The sequence below is a fragment of the Castor canadensis genome, chromosome 6 (assembly GCF_047511655.1).
Source record: "Castor canadensis chromosome 6, mCasCan1.hap1v2, whole genome shotgun sequence".
NCBI lineage: Eukaryota > Metazoa > Chordata > Mammalia > Rodentia > Castoridae > Castor > Castor canadensis.
Genome location: NC_133391.1, coordinates 34,356,012 through 34,370,926, shown reverse-complemented (window position 1 = coordinate 34,370,926; position 14,915 = coordinate 34,356,012). Strand labels below are relative to the sequence as shown.

Here is a 14,915-nt window from a genome sequence, read left to right as displayed (position 1 = left end):
TTTTTTTTCCTTCCCCACCCCTCCAAGGCTGGGGATCAAACCCGGGTCTCCTCACATGCTAGGCAAGCATTCTACCACTGAGCCACACCCCCGCACACATTCTCTATCACGGCAGAATTCCCACTTCAGCCCATCCTCTATTACAGCCCAGGTCCACCGTGATCAATCACGCGTGATTTTCCTCTTGTACATTTTCATATAGTAAAAACAAGTGTGAGGGGATTAAAAAAAAAAAGAAAACCCTCACAAAGGAATGTCATTTCAAACAGTAAAGAAGACTTCTGGCACCAAGGGGAGACCGGAAGCGCAGCAGAGGGAAGTTGACAAGAACCCAACCACTCTCAGCAGAAAGCCAGGACCGGCTGTAGCGCCCAGCCTGCGCTTGGGAGCGGCTCCTTTAAGAGGCGGGGCTAAGGGGCGGGGCTTGGCGGCCGCCCGCTTTCCCAGCCTGCCCCGCGCCTGCGCGACGGCGGTTCGGCCACGTCCCTGGCCACGTCGCGCCCGCTCTCGCCATCTTCGCCGCTTCCTCTCAGGGGTCGCCGCCTCCGCCGCCTCCTGAGCCGCTGAGCCTCGGGGCCGCCGCGCGTTTGCTACCTGTCGCCGCCGCCATGAACATCTTCCGGTTGACCGGACTCTTGTCCCATTTGGCGGCCATCGTCATCCTGCTGCTGAAGATCTGGAAGACGCGCTCCTGTGCCGGTGAGCGGCCGGGCGAGGCCCAAGAGGCTGGGGCGCGCGGGGCCGGGGCTCCCGAGGGGGCGGGGCGGGGGGGACCCCGGCCGTCCCTGGAAGGGGGCTGGGATCGCGGTGGCCATCACGGCCGTCGGTGGGCGATGGGCCCGGTGTGAGGGGACTCTGCGGCCCCTCGCGGTGGCCCTGCTGGTGTCGCAGCGCAGCCCCGCTGGACTCGGTTTGCTCCTGAATTTGAGCCGTGGGCCCAGGGGGCGCTGGCCGCGCTGTGCGGTGCCCTGTTCTGTCTGAAAACTTTGGAATGGGGGTCCGGTGGGCGTGTCCCTCATCCGGGGGATTCTCCGGGCGGAACCCAGGTTGGAGACCCTCGGATCAATGGGACTGGAGAGGGGAGGAAGACAGGACCGTGACCTGACGTGGCAGCGGGGAGATGGGGGCCTGGGAGGGCCGGGGATAGAGGTCATCTTGCTGCCCACCCTGCCCCTGCAAGGACGGGGCTGTAGGATAGTGCTGGTTTGTAGGGGGTTCGGGTCAGGTCACCCAAGCCCTAGAATCCCGGATCGCACCCGCCATCCGCAGGGCTGGGGGGGCTTGGGTCTTTGAGTTTGTTGACGCAGTTCGTGCTGCTTTGAGAGGCAAATGATTTCTTAAACTTCGAGGGCCTTCATCTATCTAATAACGGGTTCTGCTAAATCTGCGGCTCTGGGTACCCTTGAGGTCCCATGTGGTCCCACGCGGTTCCTGGCTCCACGTCACCAGTGAGTTGGCCTGGTCCCTCCCCACAGGACATGCTCATTTCATGCAAGTCTTGCTGGGAGCCAGTGCAACAAACCTCTCCCAGATAATGGAGTTGTATATTTCATTAAGGAAGGCACATTTTAAATAGTTTCGTCAAATGCAAAGCCTTCCTTAAACTTATAACTTTGAAGAACTCCAGAACTTAATTTTTTCAGGCAGCGAAGGATGGGAATCCTAAAGGACCTGGGTGGCAGATTCCATTTATCTGGTTGATTTATAAAAATCTTCACTTCTAAAGTAACACTGTGTCTTTGATTCTGCTGTCTGCAGGCCTCACCTGTCTCCCAGGAACATAGCTGAGATCCAGGAAGTAAGGAAAACCAAAAAAAGAACTTTGAGCACTCAACATAGATGTTACAAAGTCCATGTACTATGTACTGAAGCCAGTGTGTGTTACATGGAGGTGACGTACACTGAAAGGCTCAGTTGCATGATTTCCAGTGACAGCCAAGCAATTGTGATAGCTAACTTTAAGCACTTTCTGTGTATTGAGTAGTCAACTAAGTGCTTTCCATGACTTACTCGAGACATCCTTAAAACAACGTAGGGGTAGTTGCCATTGTCCCTGTTCTGAGAGAGAGGAATCTCAGAAGGTAATCGTAGTGACAGAGCCAGGGTAGAAACACAATCAGTAATTCACAGTTAAGGATTTTGACTAAATCTGTCTGCTTTGGCCTAAGGAGTTAGTTTAAATGTTTGATGCTAGTGGATTAGGTCTTTTTGTTCTTGTACTAAGATGTTACTTTCAATCTTTAGTTTTACTTCAAAATCTTTGTATGAGTGTGGGTCCTAGAATCTCCTTTTCTGGCAGGTAGTTAATTTGTATCCACACTAAAATGTTGGGGAGAATTCCTAATTCTTAAGAGGATGGTGAGTTGCAAGGAGAGGGTCTGCTGTTTTGTTTTTTACATATTCATTGTTTTCATTTGGGAGGTTGAGAGCATTAAGGAAAATGGAAAGTACTTCAGCTACAATGCCAACAAAGGGCCGGGCATTGGTGGCTTACACCTGTAATGCCAGCTACTCAGGAGGCAGAGATCAGTAGGATTGTGGTTAAAAGCCAGCCCCAGGCAAGTAATTCTGGAGACCCTATCTTGAAAAAAAAAACCCATCACAAAAAAGGGCTGGGGGGGATGGCTCCAGTGGTAGAATGCCTGCCTAGCAAGAGTGAGGTCCTGAGTTCAAACCCTAATGCCACAAAGGAAGATAGTGTGTGTTCCCAAGTATTTCTGGCCGGTGGATTTCCTTCTGGTGTGACTTTTCGAAACCAGCCTCTTAAAAAATGAAATCTCCAAGATCTTTGTCAGAAATCACCAAGATCATTGCTTCAGAATTAAGTGCTGGGCTTCACTAACTGTGTTGTTTTTCCATCCTAAATTATAAAAGTTGTTGAAAGAATAAGAACTTGATAGAATTTCTCATATAACAGGAATAGGAGACAATATAGAACCAGCTTGTGTTTCTCACCTCAAAAATACTGGGATGGGGCTTATTTTAGGATTTTGGCACTTTTGAACAGGCCTGCAGCCTCCAAACCACAGGCCCTTTTTCCTAAGGGTGAGGGACAGGGTGGGCTTGGGAGGAAGCTGGGATTCAGTTTCCTGCAATCTCATTCCAGAACAGCTCCTATTAAGGATCTGTTTTTAAAAAAGTGGGACAGTGAGTTGATCTTGTTTGAATCTGCATTCTTTTATGACTGCATCTGCCATTGTCATTACAGAGGGCTCCCCAAAATGAAGGGTGAGTGTCATATTTCTGAACTATCATGGCAGTCTGATCCTCGGTATGCTCAAATCATCGCTCTCTTTCTGTCCTGAACGCTGCCTAGATAACCTGGGAGAACAAGCATGGCGTTTAGATGAAGGGGCTTCTATCTCTGTTTCCCTGTAGGCGGTTAAGTGCTCTATCTACAGAGTTTGAGTGACAGGGGAGTCCCGAGAGCCATGACCCCCAGCCCTCCTCCCCTGCCTGGTCTCTCTCCTTCCCTCCTAGATGTTGTTATGCAGGCTACAAACTTGTCAACCTCCCAAACAGTGTCTCTGCATATCACATATTTGGGTTTATATTTTTAAGTAAGTGGAAAATACCTCCTTTTATTGCTGACACTGAGTACTTCGGGAAGCTTTTGCATCATATTCCCAACTCCCTCTTGGTGCTGTTATTGAGTGCTAGTCTCTGGAGTGATCATTGCTCTGAAGCATTTATTAACCACCTGCTGTGTGCAAGGCACCCAGGCAATTCACAGCAACCGCTGGCAACAATCAAAGTTTTTGCTCTGGAAGCTGCAGTAGACTGCTTGCTTAGCAGGCTGGAGGTTCAATCCCCAGCGTTGAAGGGGGGAAAAAAAGGCACCAGCAGTTCAGATGAGATGGTAAGACACACGTATGAAAAGATAAAAACGTGGATATGTGGATGTCAAACCAGATGGGCAATAAATAGTATGGGTGTGAAGCAACAAAAAAGATGCCAGAGATGCCTCTGGCTTCCCAACAAGGAGTGTAAAGAACTCCGCAGAAAAGAATAAAAGTTTGCCGATGGACACAGGTGACCTGAATGTGTATTCGTACCATGGTCCTGGGTAGGACCGGGCAGACTGAGGAAGAGACAAGGTGACACATGCCTCTAAGTTAACTTGTTATTTCAAAATATAATCAAAGACAAGAAACCAAGAGAAATAATCTGTAGTATAGGTGACAGTAGGTTAAGAACCATCAAAATTGACCAAGTTGGCAGTTCACAGAAAATAAGACCAATTGGCATGCAGAAATCCCCGGCCTCACTAGTTCTGAACTTGGGTGTGCAAATGGCAGCACACACCATTATCTACCCACTAGGTGGAGAAAGTGGAAGTGTTACGCTGAGGAAAAGGGCGTTCCCTGCAGGTGTTAATGGCCTGGTCGCTGCCTCCCTAGGACAGGTTTGGCCGTGCTAGGTGACAGTGTTCATGTTTATTGTACCAGTAGTTTTAAGGAATCTGGGCTATAGAAATTGTCATATGTGAACAAATGACATAAAAGTATAAAATGTTCATTGTACCTAAGTAAGTGCAAAACACCATCTATAGGTACAAAGATGTTTGTGCAAGATTTATAACAAAAATTGTAAACAACGCAAAGAACTGAGCTAGAGTGAGACATACTCATAGCAGGGAATGATGAATCTGAGACATAGCTTCAAAAAGCACGCTTAAAGCCACCATGAGCCATGCTTTGAGGGGTAAATGTATACAGTACCTATACACAAACACATAGAGAAGGGGCTTTTGAAAAGCTTGGGAAGTTACACTTGGAAGTGGCAGGGGTGTTGAAAAAGACCTAATCACTTTTGGGATGAGCAGTACTTAGGGGGCGGTACCGCTCTAGCCGTGCCTCCAGCCCTTTTTGCTTTAGCTGTGTTCCAGAAAGGGTCTCCAAGAATCCTACAGGCGTGCACCACCATGCCTGATCCTTTGTTGAGATGAGTCTCACTTTTTGCCCAGGCTAGTCTCAAAGCACAGTCCTTTCAGTCTCTACCTCCCTAGTAGTTGGGATGAGCTACTATGTCCCTGATCTAAAAATGCAACTTTTAACTACATCAGACTTTAAAGTAGCTACACTGAAGTATATAGTAGCTCAGCTTTGTGAGTAAAGACAGGAGAGATGTTAAGTTTAATGAGTGACTTCCATTTGACAAGTGATGCTACTTACTATGGATGTTTGGTGCACTTGGTACTAGGACATCAGTGTCTGAAGTGCTTACAGTGCATATTCTGTGAGTGCTTGTTACCTGAGAGCTTTGGTGTATGTTGTTCTAAAACCAGGTTGTTGGTGTTGGCTCGGGTGTGGCTCAGTGGTAGAGCACTTGCCTAGTATGCATGAGCCCTGGGTTCAATCCTGGCACAGCAAATCAATAAATTAAAATGGAGATAGGGCTAGAGGTAAGGCTCAAGTGGTAGAGCATTTGCCCAACAAGCAGTTACTAGCAAACACTCCACAGCATCCCCCGAGGTGATTCCTGGGCCCCTCACATCCTCAGCTGGGATTCCTGCCTTCCTGTGGAGACTGACATTTCTACAGTGCAAAGGGAAAGGCTGCTAATTGCCAATCAGGATCCAAGCCAGGGAGCACAGTGTAGAATCATGTAAGCATCTGGGGATTCCCAGCATGCTGGTCCCTGCCTGGATTCTGCACCATGGTGCCAGTGCTGTCTGTCCTCCTCTCTACCCTGTGCTCACCCAGGGAGCTCTCCATGCTCTAGCTGGTAGTGAATTGGGACAGAGCACATTAACTGTTCAGGTGAAAGACACAGCTGGACTTGGAAATGCTTTAGAAGTGTATTCCCCAAATACCACACAATGAAAATTTGCCCAGTGACACGTAAAGGTGACTGCCTTTTTCTTTTCTCCATGTGTCCATTCATTCAGCAAGTATCTTGTGGAGCCTGCTGTGTGTCAGGCCCAGGGTCCCACATAAGGAATACAAAACGGAATAAGGCACGACCCCTGCCTATCTCAGCTTTGTGGTGAGTGGAGGTTTGGGGAGAGAGGAGGCAGGAACCCAATCATAGTGTGTCTTTTTAAGTCTGTAAGAAAAACGAGGGCAGCAGCTGGATGAATCAACAGCACAAGGGAGGATGTCCCAGAGGAGGTGACAGGTGAGGTGAATCTCAAAGAGGAGTGATTAGAGCTATATTATTGTCCTTGGTGTTTAGTACAGGAATGCTGAAAATGAGGACAGAAGTACTCTGCCTGGTTTCCAAAGCTGCTTTAGAATAAACCCTTTTTATAATTTTTCTTTCCTTTTTTTTTTTTTTGGTAGTACTGGGATTTGAACTCAGGACTACACACTTGCTAAACAGGCAAATGCTACCACTTGAGCTGTACCTCCAACCTCCCCTCCTCCTTTTTTTTTTTTTTTTTAAAGAATCAACCCTTTATGGAAAAATTTGCCCATCTGTATCCTGTAAGGTTTTTGGTAGAAGTGGGATTTGAACTCAATGCTTCACACTTGCAAGGCAGGCACTCTACCACTTGAGCCACACGTCCAGTCCATTTTGCTATGGTTTTCTTGGAGAGGGAGTTTCACAAACTATTTGCCTGGACTGGCCTTGAACTGCATTCCTTCCAGTCTTAGACCCCACAGTAACTAAGAGTATAGGTGCTCAGCTTGTATCCTATAAGTTTGAAACATTAGGTGGAACCGTACAGCAAGCAGACTGGAAACTTATCTTTGAAGGCTTCAACAAACATCCAGTGTGAGTTGTCTGCTTCCAGTTTCTTTCCCCATCTCGGGTCTAGTTTTTACCATCAGCTTCATGGCTTCTCCTTTGAACACCGATCTCTCGTGGAAAAAAGTCCTCGTTGCTGAGGAAAAGACTTAACAGCACATGTGCTGCCTGAATCTCTTCCTTTGGCTCTTGAAATTGGTTTCTGTTGATGGGTTTGGAAAGAGTCAACTTTTCTTGGTTTCTCTTTAGATGTTACTGTGAATAAGCTGGAAGTGTAATTACTCATACTTAGGAAATAACATTCTTGCATCCAGGTTCTTAGTTTCAGCAAACTATGAAGTGTCATTGAAAAACAATGTGATTTATTTTATGTCCCGGGGTGTTATGAATGTCACTTGGTTGTAGTGACTCTTCTGTTAAATACATGCTTACTAAAATGCATAATGGTGCTGGGCATGGTGGTGCACACCTTGATCTCAGCACCCAGGAGGCTGAGGCAGGAGGATATAAAGTTCAAGACCAGCCTGGGAGAGAGAGAGAGAGAGAGATCCTGCCTCAAAACAAAAACCAAAATGATGTATGATGAATCTAAAAGATGGAGTTTAATTTTTTTTTATTTGTAACTTTGTTGTTGTTGTTTGCTATAGTGGGGTTTGAACTCAGGGCCTCTTGCTTGCTAGACAGGCGCTCTGCCATTTGAGCCACTCCACCAGCCCTTTGTTTTTGTTATTCTTTTGGATAGGGTCTCGTTTTTGCCCAGGGCCAGCCTAGGACACAGCCCTCCTACCTGTGCTTCCTCCATTGCTGGAGTCACAGGTGCATGCCACCACACCCAGCTTGTTGGTTGAGATGGGAGTCTTTCAAACTTTTTTGTCGAGGCTCACCTCAAACTTTGATCCTCCTCATCTCCACCTCCTACCAAGTAGGTGTGCACTGTTGTGTCATTATTCCAGGGGACGAGAGGCTCCTGCTTGGAGACCTAAACCAGTCTCCTCAGCTGATTCCTTGTCCCCTTAATCAGAGTAGCTTCCAACTCCACCCTCCAAAGATTTGTCACCATGGAGAAACTGGGTTTGGGCTCTGGTTTGTTGTGATGGCACTGGGGATTGAACCCACGGCCTCAGCATGCTAGGCAAGCATGCTTCTACTGCGTCATATGCCCCTAGCCATGGAGACCGTATTTTAAAATGGAACGATCCAGAGGTAAAGACAGTTACAATGCTAATAATAGCCCAGCTGTTGAAAGAAATGTACTCCTGCCTGAGGTGACAGAATGAGAAGCGCAGTGCTCCTTGGAGGACACCCGTCCTGGTGTGCTGGTGGTACAATGAAGTCACTTTCCTAGACTCACCTATCACAGGAAGACAAAAGCTGGCAGGGCCTTCAAGAGTAGTGCACACTGGGATGCTAAAGGAAAGAAAAACTGGAAGTACTCTTGGTTACTCACAGTTGTCCTAGACCCGGGCCTCCGACGCCAGCCCTTGCCCCACACACACTTCCCGTGTCGCTCTCCAGGACTTTTCTCATGCTTTCTTTCTGTTTGTTCAGGTATTTCCGGGAAAAGCCAGCTTCTGTTTGCACTGGTATTCACAACTCGCTACCTGGATCTTTTTACTTCATTTATTTCATTGTATAACACGTCTATGAAGGTATGGTATGGTATCTGACAGAGTGCATTTTATCCATAATGCACAGACCTGTGGGACATTGTTCCTTTATGTCATCTGTGTCTTGGTTAAAAATCATATCTAAAGACGCTGGCTTTGTTTTGTTTTGGTTTGTTTGGTTGTTTGTTTGTGGTATTGGGGTTTGACTCAGGGCCTCACGCTCACTAGGCAGGCGCTCTGCCACTTGAGCCACTCCGCCAGGCCTAAATGTGTTGTTCCTGTCTTTAAAACTTTCGCCACCTTGACAGCCTTGTATATGTGACTGCGAATAATTGTTTTGTTCCAAAACAGCATCTGTTTAATTGGAGCCCTGGGCCCTAGAGGCTTTAAAATGTAAGTTCCTCAAGCATGAGGAAGCTTCCAAAGCTCTTGCTAGCCCTGCCTGCTCTGTTGTCAAGCAGTGGGAATTACTGATTGCCCCAAGAAGTCAGAACACAAGCAGGAGTCCAGCTAGGAGAACTTACTGGTCACAGCGTCTCGTGTCACCACCCTGTGAGGCACCGTGTGGAGGCTGCTGCTTGTTTGCTTCTCTCCACTGAGTCCATTTTTCTTAGACTTCTGCTGCACTTAAACAGCACCTGTACCAAAAATTACTTTTTTATACATAGATATTGCTGCTGCTGCTGCTGGTGGTACTGGGATTTGAACTCAGAGGTTTACACTTGCTAGGCAGGCATTCTACACAGCCCTTTTTGGAGATAGTCTGGTTATTTTGCAGATAGATTATTGGTTTTGCCTAGGCTGGCCTGGACCGTAATCTGTCTATTTTATGCTTTCTGCCATAGCTGGGATGAGATGTGTGTGCCACCACACACAGCTTTTTCCATTGAGATGGGGGTCTCAATAACTTTTGCCCAAGTTGGCCTGAACTGTGATCCTCCCAGTCTCAGCCTCCCAAGTAGCTAGGATTGCAGGTGTAAGCCACTGGCACCAGGCTCAGAAGCATTTTTATGAGCAGAGATTAAAGTAGATAAAGCAGTATTTGGATCTGTCGTCTTTACCAAATAGCAAATTTGAGCCAGGCACTGGTGTCCATGCCTGCAATCCTACCTACTTACGAGGCTGACATGGGAGGATCGTGGTTCAAAGGCAGCCCGGCAAACAGTTTGCAAGACCCCATCTCAAACATAACCGGAGCAAAAATGAACTGGAGGCATGCCTTAGCTCTAGAGTGCCTACTTTCTAAGGGTGAAGCTCTGAGTTCAAACTCTGGTCCCACCAAAAAGAAAAAAAATTGCAGTCACCTGTCATGGCTCCATTATTTATTACCAAGTGATAGGAGTCTAATTACTTGTCTTCAAAATGACTAGGTTTCTGCTCGTTGTCTAGCCAATTTAAACTGCAGGCAATAGAGGTGTATGAGCCAAAGCCCCCCACTTCAGGCAGAAATCCTGCTTGCGTGGTGGGAGGTTATTTTTTATTCGGATTTTTGGTTTGTTTTGGCAGTACTAGTGTTTGAACTTGGGGCCTTGTATTTCCTAGGTAAACACTCTACCAACACTTTGTGCTGTGGTCTGTTTTGCAGGTAGGGCCTCACACTTTTTGCCCCCTACCATCCTTCTCCTACCTCTGCCTTCTGCCTAGCTTGGATTATAGACATATACCACTATGCCCAGCTTGTTTTGTGACATGGGATCTTGCTAACTTTTTTGTTGGGGTTGGCCTCAAACCATGATCCTCTGATTTCCCCATTGCCCATGTAGCTGGGATTACAGACATATGCCACCACGCCCACCTGCTTGGTTGTGGTTTCTAAGCATCATGTCCTGAAAGTCGGTGGAGTGAGAGCCAAGCTATATGTACTTGCCTTTAACTGCTGTGTGCTGGCGACAGGAGAGCTCTTCTTTCCCAGCAGCTGCTGAGGCCCGATAGGCTAAAGCTCCATGGGCACAGGCCACCATTCTTGAAGCACTCAGCTAAGTTCTGTTCATTTTAAAAGTGTTTTTATTGTTGTGTTGTATCAATGAAGTAATCAGTAATGGCATTTGGCTTGAATCTTCCCTTCATTCATTCACTCACTTGTTCCCTCATTCATTCATTCATTCAAGAAAACCTTTGGCCCAGCAACCTCTGCACCAGGGCACATGGGTGGATGGAAAGAGAGGTCTGAGTAAAGGTGGTGGAATTAACACATCTCATGAGCCAAATTCTCCATCAACCACTTGATTGGGCAGGGATAAATGGAGAAATGGACAGGGTTAGGCCACACCCATTGGTCATTACTCTGTAGTGGGGACACAGGTGTGCACACAGCCCAAGTAGAGCAAAGGGAGTGAGGAGGGAGATGGGGAGCCATGATGCCAGCTGCAGGGCATGATAGTGGCAGGGGACAGCCTCAGGATCTCCAGATGGGCTTTTCTCCATCATCACAGTGTGAGAGGCCCCTTGGGAGACCTCTGTCCCACAGTGGGCTCTACAGTCCTCTTTGTACAGAGCAGGGGTGATGTGTCCCTGGGCTGAGAGGGTCAGCCTGCTCTTCTTCCTGGCACTTGACTGCAGGTGCAGGTGCTCCCTGGCTGTCCCTCTGACGAGGGCTCTGATTTCTTTCCCCAGATATCTGGCCAATGACATGGAAGAGGACAACCAGGCTCCTAAGCAAGACATATTTTACTTTCTTTACGGAAAGAACTACTTCCAGCACCCTCTGTTCCACAAGTTACGGTACCAGATGATGCGATCCATGGGCTGGAGGATGCGGGTGTCCCGAGAGGAGTGTGAAGAGGTGAGGGTCCGGGCTGCGAAGGACTTGGGGGGAAGGCTCTGGATTGGAGAGCGAAGGAAGGAATGGGTTTGGGAACTAGAAAGAAGTGGAGGCCGGACATGGGGAGAGGTCTCCCTGGGGAGCAGCACTGTTCATGAAGCTGTTTTTCTTTCCAGATCCAGGCCTATAACCCGGACCTCTGGGTGTGGGGGCGAGACCGCACCCACCTGCCTTAGAACTCTGTTCCATCATCGGCTTCAGTAAAGGTGTGTCTGTGTCCTTGTAGTGTGCCCAGGGCGATTTGATGTCTGCTTAGGAAATCCTGAAACCCCCTTGCCTGACCACTCCGTGCCACACCTGGTGCCACACCATAAAGCAGCCCAACCATCCCAGGCTGTAAGACACTCCCGGTCACTGCACAGCCATAGAAATGACAACCAGAGAGAAGTGACCCTGAGAGACGTGCTGGGGGCCAGGGGCCGGCCATATAGCCAGGCCTCAGAGACACCCAAGTGTCGCTAGGGCTCGGATGAGGTAGAAATCCTTTAACCCAAAGCCATTGGGTCCGAATGGCAGCTGTGAGCAAGTGCTGATTTCTGTCAGCCGCGAGTATCCGCTAGCTGTAACCTCCATATGCCCATCATCCGAGCTTTTGCCGTCACTTCTTAATTCAGTCTTGACCTAGGGTCCCATGCGGTACCAACTCTGGGGACTCACTGATAACACAGTGATGTGGGAAGTAAAAATAGGAGGGTCAGGATCTAGGCAGGCATGGGTACAAAACAAGACCCCATAGGAAAATAACTAAAGCAAAATAGGACTGCAGCTATGGCTCAAGTATAGTAGAGCACCTGTCCAGCAAGTCAAGGCCCTGAGTTCAAACCCAAGTGCCATAAGAAAAAAGAAAGAAAGGGAAGGAGGGAAGGAAGGAAGGAAGGAAGAATGGAGAAATGGAGGGAAGGAAGGAAGGAAGAATGGAGGAATGGAGGGAAGGAAGGAAGAAAGAATGGAGGAATGGAGGGAAGGACGGAAGGAGGGAAGGAAGGAAAATGGGAGGAAGGAAGGGGGAGGACAGAGGGAGGGAGGGAGAAAGGAAGGACGGAAGGAAGGAAGGAAGAAGAAAATGTGGGAGGTCTGAATATTATCAATGACAGATGGCCACTAACTAGTTTAGTCCTAATTTGACTTGAAACAAATTTCCTATGGCCAGAATTCTCTTTGAAATTTCTTGTTCTCCTTACCCTACCACTGTTGGACCAAGTTCCCCTCTTCTCCCTTTCCCCTCAAGTTTATGGTCAAGAACGTTGGTCGGAACTGTGCGCAGCTTGCGGTGGCTGCACACAAGCCACACCTTAACAGTGATGGATGTGAGCAGAGCATTGAGCAAAGGTTTGATTTTTGTAGAGCACAGCTAGCCCAGTTCACGCGAGGATGAAACATCGGGAGTTTGGTTTGGGATTCGGGTTCTGGTGTCCTGGTTCATGACATCCTGACGTCAGGAATGCTGTCGCACGGTTAGAGGTTCACATTTTCAGTAAGTGGAGAGGACCACGGTCTGAGTTTAGTCCACAGTCGCATTGTGAGTTCACACCTAGGGAACTGTGTCTGACATCGCTTTTTTCTTCCTTCCTTGAGCAGAATCACCTCATGTTCTGCTCTACAGAAGACTGTTGGGCCTGACCTCAGGGCTTAAGTGATTGTTGGAGTCATGGAAAGAAAAGCCCAAGAGTCATCACAATTCTTGGTGATGCTTCAGAGCTGGGCATGGTTGTGTATACCTGTAATCCAGCTAACTGGGAGATAGAGACAGGACGTCAGGAGTCGGAGGCCAGCTTAGGCAAAGCTAAGGAGAACCTAGCTTAAAGCAATAAAATAAAGGGCTGGAGTCATAGCTCAAGGGATAGAGAGTACCTCCCTGGCAAGCACGAAGCCTGCTTTCAATCCCCAAGACTGGATGAAGGGCTAGAGGTGAATTAGGGTCTGTAAGTGGTTCCAAACCCTTGTTGGGACTGACTTAGCCTGTCGATCACCTTCCTCCTGGAGCATTGCCTCTTGACATCATTTCTCTCTGCCTTCCAGATCGCCGTGCCCAGGGAGATGGGAATGTTCATCAGGAAGTCTAAACCAACACTGAAGCCAGCTGGAGCAAGGAAGAGCGAGGAGTTTCCCAAACCTAGAAGAACCCAGATTCTTCCAGAACAAGCCTAATAAAACTACCCCACTCCTCAGTGTGGGGGCACACCTGGGAGTCCATGAAGGAATGAAGGGAAATCAGGCCTTGCTGGGTCCCTTCTTTCCTGAGGCACCTGTAGTCTCACCAAAATTCACGTTGCGGTCATATGCTCACGTATATTTGGTTTGCCAGATTTGATGACTGTTTTTAATATGTAAACTTAGACACGTGGGATCATAATAGAGTTAGTGTAAATATAGTTAATATAAATCATAAGTTATATTGAATTATTTTGAATAAGTTGGTCATAAAATGTTTACTATATTTATTTGCAATGTTTTGAGATGGTTGTAGATTTGGAAACATGCTGTTCTTTATATTTTCATTATTCAGATTATAACTTACACATTCATAAATGTTTTTACTCTTACAATAAGTTCTTTTTATCCATTCTACTTATATATTATAGCTATGTAAGAATACTCAAATTGTTGGGAATATACATTTTTATTTGATGTTTTAGCCTTTGTTGTTGAACTGTGAACATCGACTTGCACTGACAGGTTGGTTTGCCATTTTATAAAGGGTATGTGTTTTGTAAGAGCGCCCATGTTTTGTGTGTTCAAAGAGGACAGGGCCACTCTTCCCTTGGGGAAATACAATAAAGATGAAATGTCCTTTAATCTTCACGAAGCGTGTGTGGTTTTTTCCTTTGTCAAATATTACTGTTGTGTGCATCAGTTATGCATGTTTGACCAAGGTCTTAGCTCTGAAAAAGAATCCTGGATGATTTTTCATGTTTGAAAAATAGAAGACGCCGCAGATCCTAAGCTGGAATTGGATGCCAGACACGAGGGGAAGCTGTTGAGGGGGACATCAGGAAGAGTAGAAAGAATGCGGAAACTTCCATGGGTGCCTGGAAAAGAATCCCAACTCAGATATAAAGGAACGGTGGACCCCAGAGAGGCCTCCCTGGAAATGGTCCCGGGAGAGGGATGACACAGCGAAAGGTGCACTTGCTCTTTGAGTCATCCTGGGGCACTTTTATCACCACCTCTGGTCCAGTCTTACAAAAGCCAAGGAGAATGGAGAGGGGAGATGAAATAGAAAGAGCTGGAAATAAAGGAGGGTGTAGAATGGAGCCGTTTGTGAGGAAATAAGTTGCAGGAAGAGGTAAGGCTGTTCCAGAGATGAGCACAGAGAGGTTGAGTGACTGCTGGAAAACATGGTGGGAAATGGGGGTGTGGCACAACACAGGAGCAGGTGGGGAAGAAGCAGCTGGACGCCATGTGTCAGCCAGAAGCAAATAAAACCCAAGAGGCAGACAACAGGGTGACAATATTCTGAGGCAAGAGAGCCATCGATGAGATGCGAATGGGCTTCTAGACAAAGGGGGGCACAGCGTAAAGGGTGGAGGGCTGAACCCGATGAGCTTAGACGAGGCTGCATGTTTTCTCCTACATGGAAGACAGATCCAAAGATAGACACACACACAGAACAAGCGTGATCGCACACACGCTCAGATGTAGAACACATTTGTAAACGTGGAGCTGCTCTAGGGCCTCGGGGGAGGAGGGAGAGGAGGAGAGAAGGCTGGAGCATCAGTAATGTCGTAAAACATATGCCTGTGAAGGAAGAGGACACAGGGTGTGCACTGAACGCTGCCGAAAATGGGGGTGGG

General features: G+C 47.6%; 1 long non-coding RNA gene across 1 annotated transcript; it reads left to right on the top strand.

The window, feature by feature from the left end:
• Window positions 1-385: 385 nt before the first annotated feature.
• Window positions 386-13,923, top strand: LOC141424049 (uncharacterized). The gene is made up of 2 exons (XR_012448870.1): window positions 386-11,082; window positions 11,238-13,923. It is a non-coding gene; the product is annotated as an uncharacterized lncRNA (long non-coding RNA).
• The last annotated feature ends 992 nt before the right edge of the window (window positions 13,924-14,915 follow it).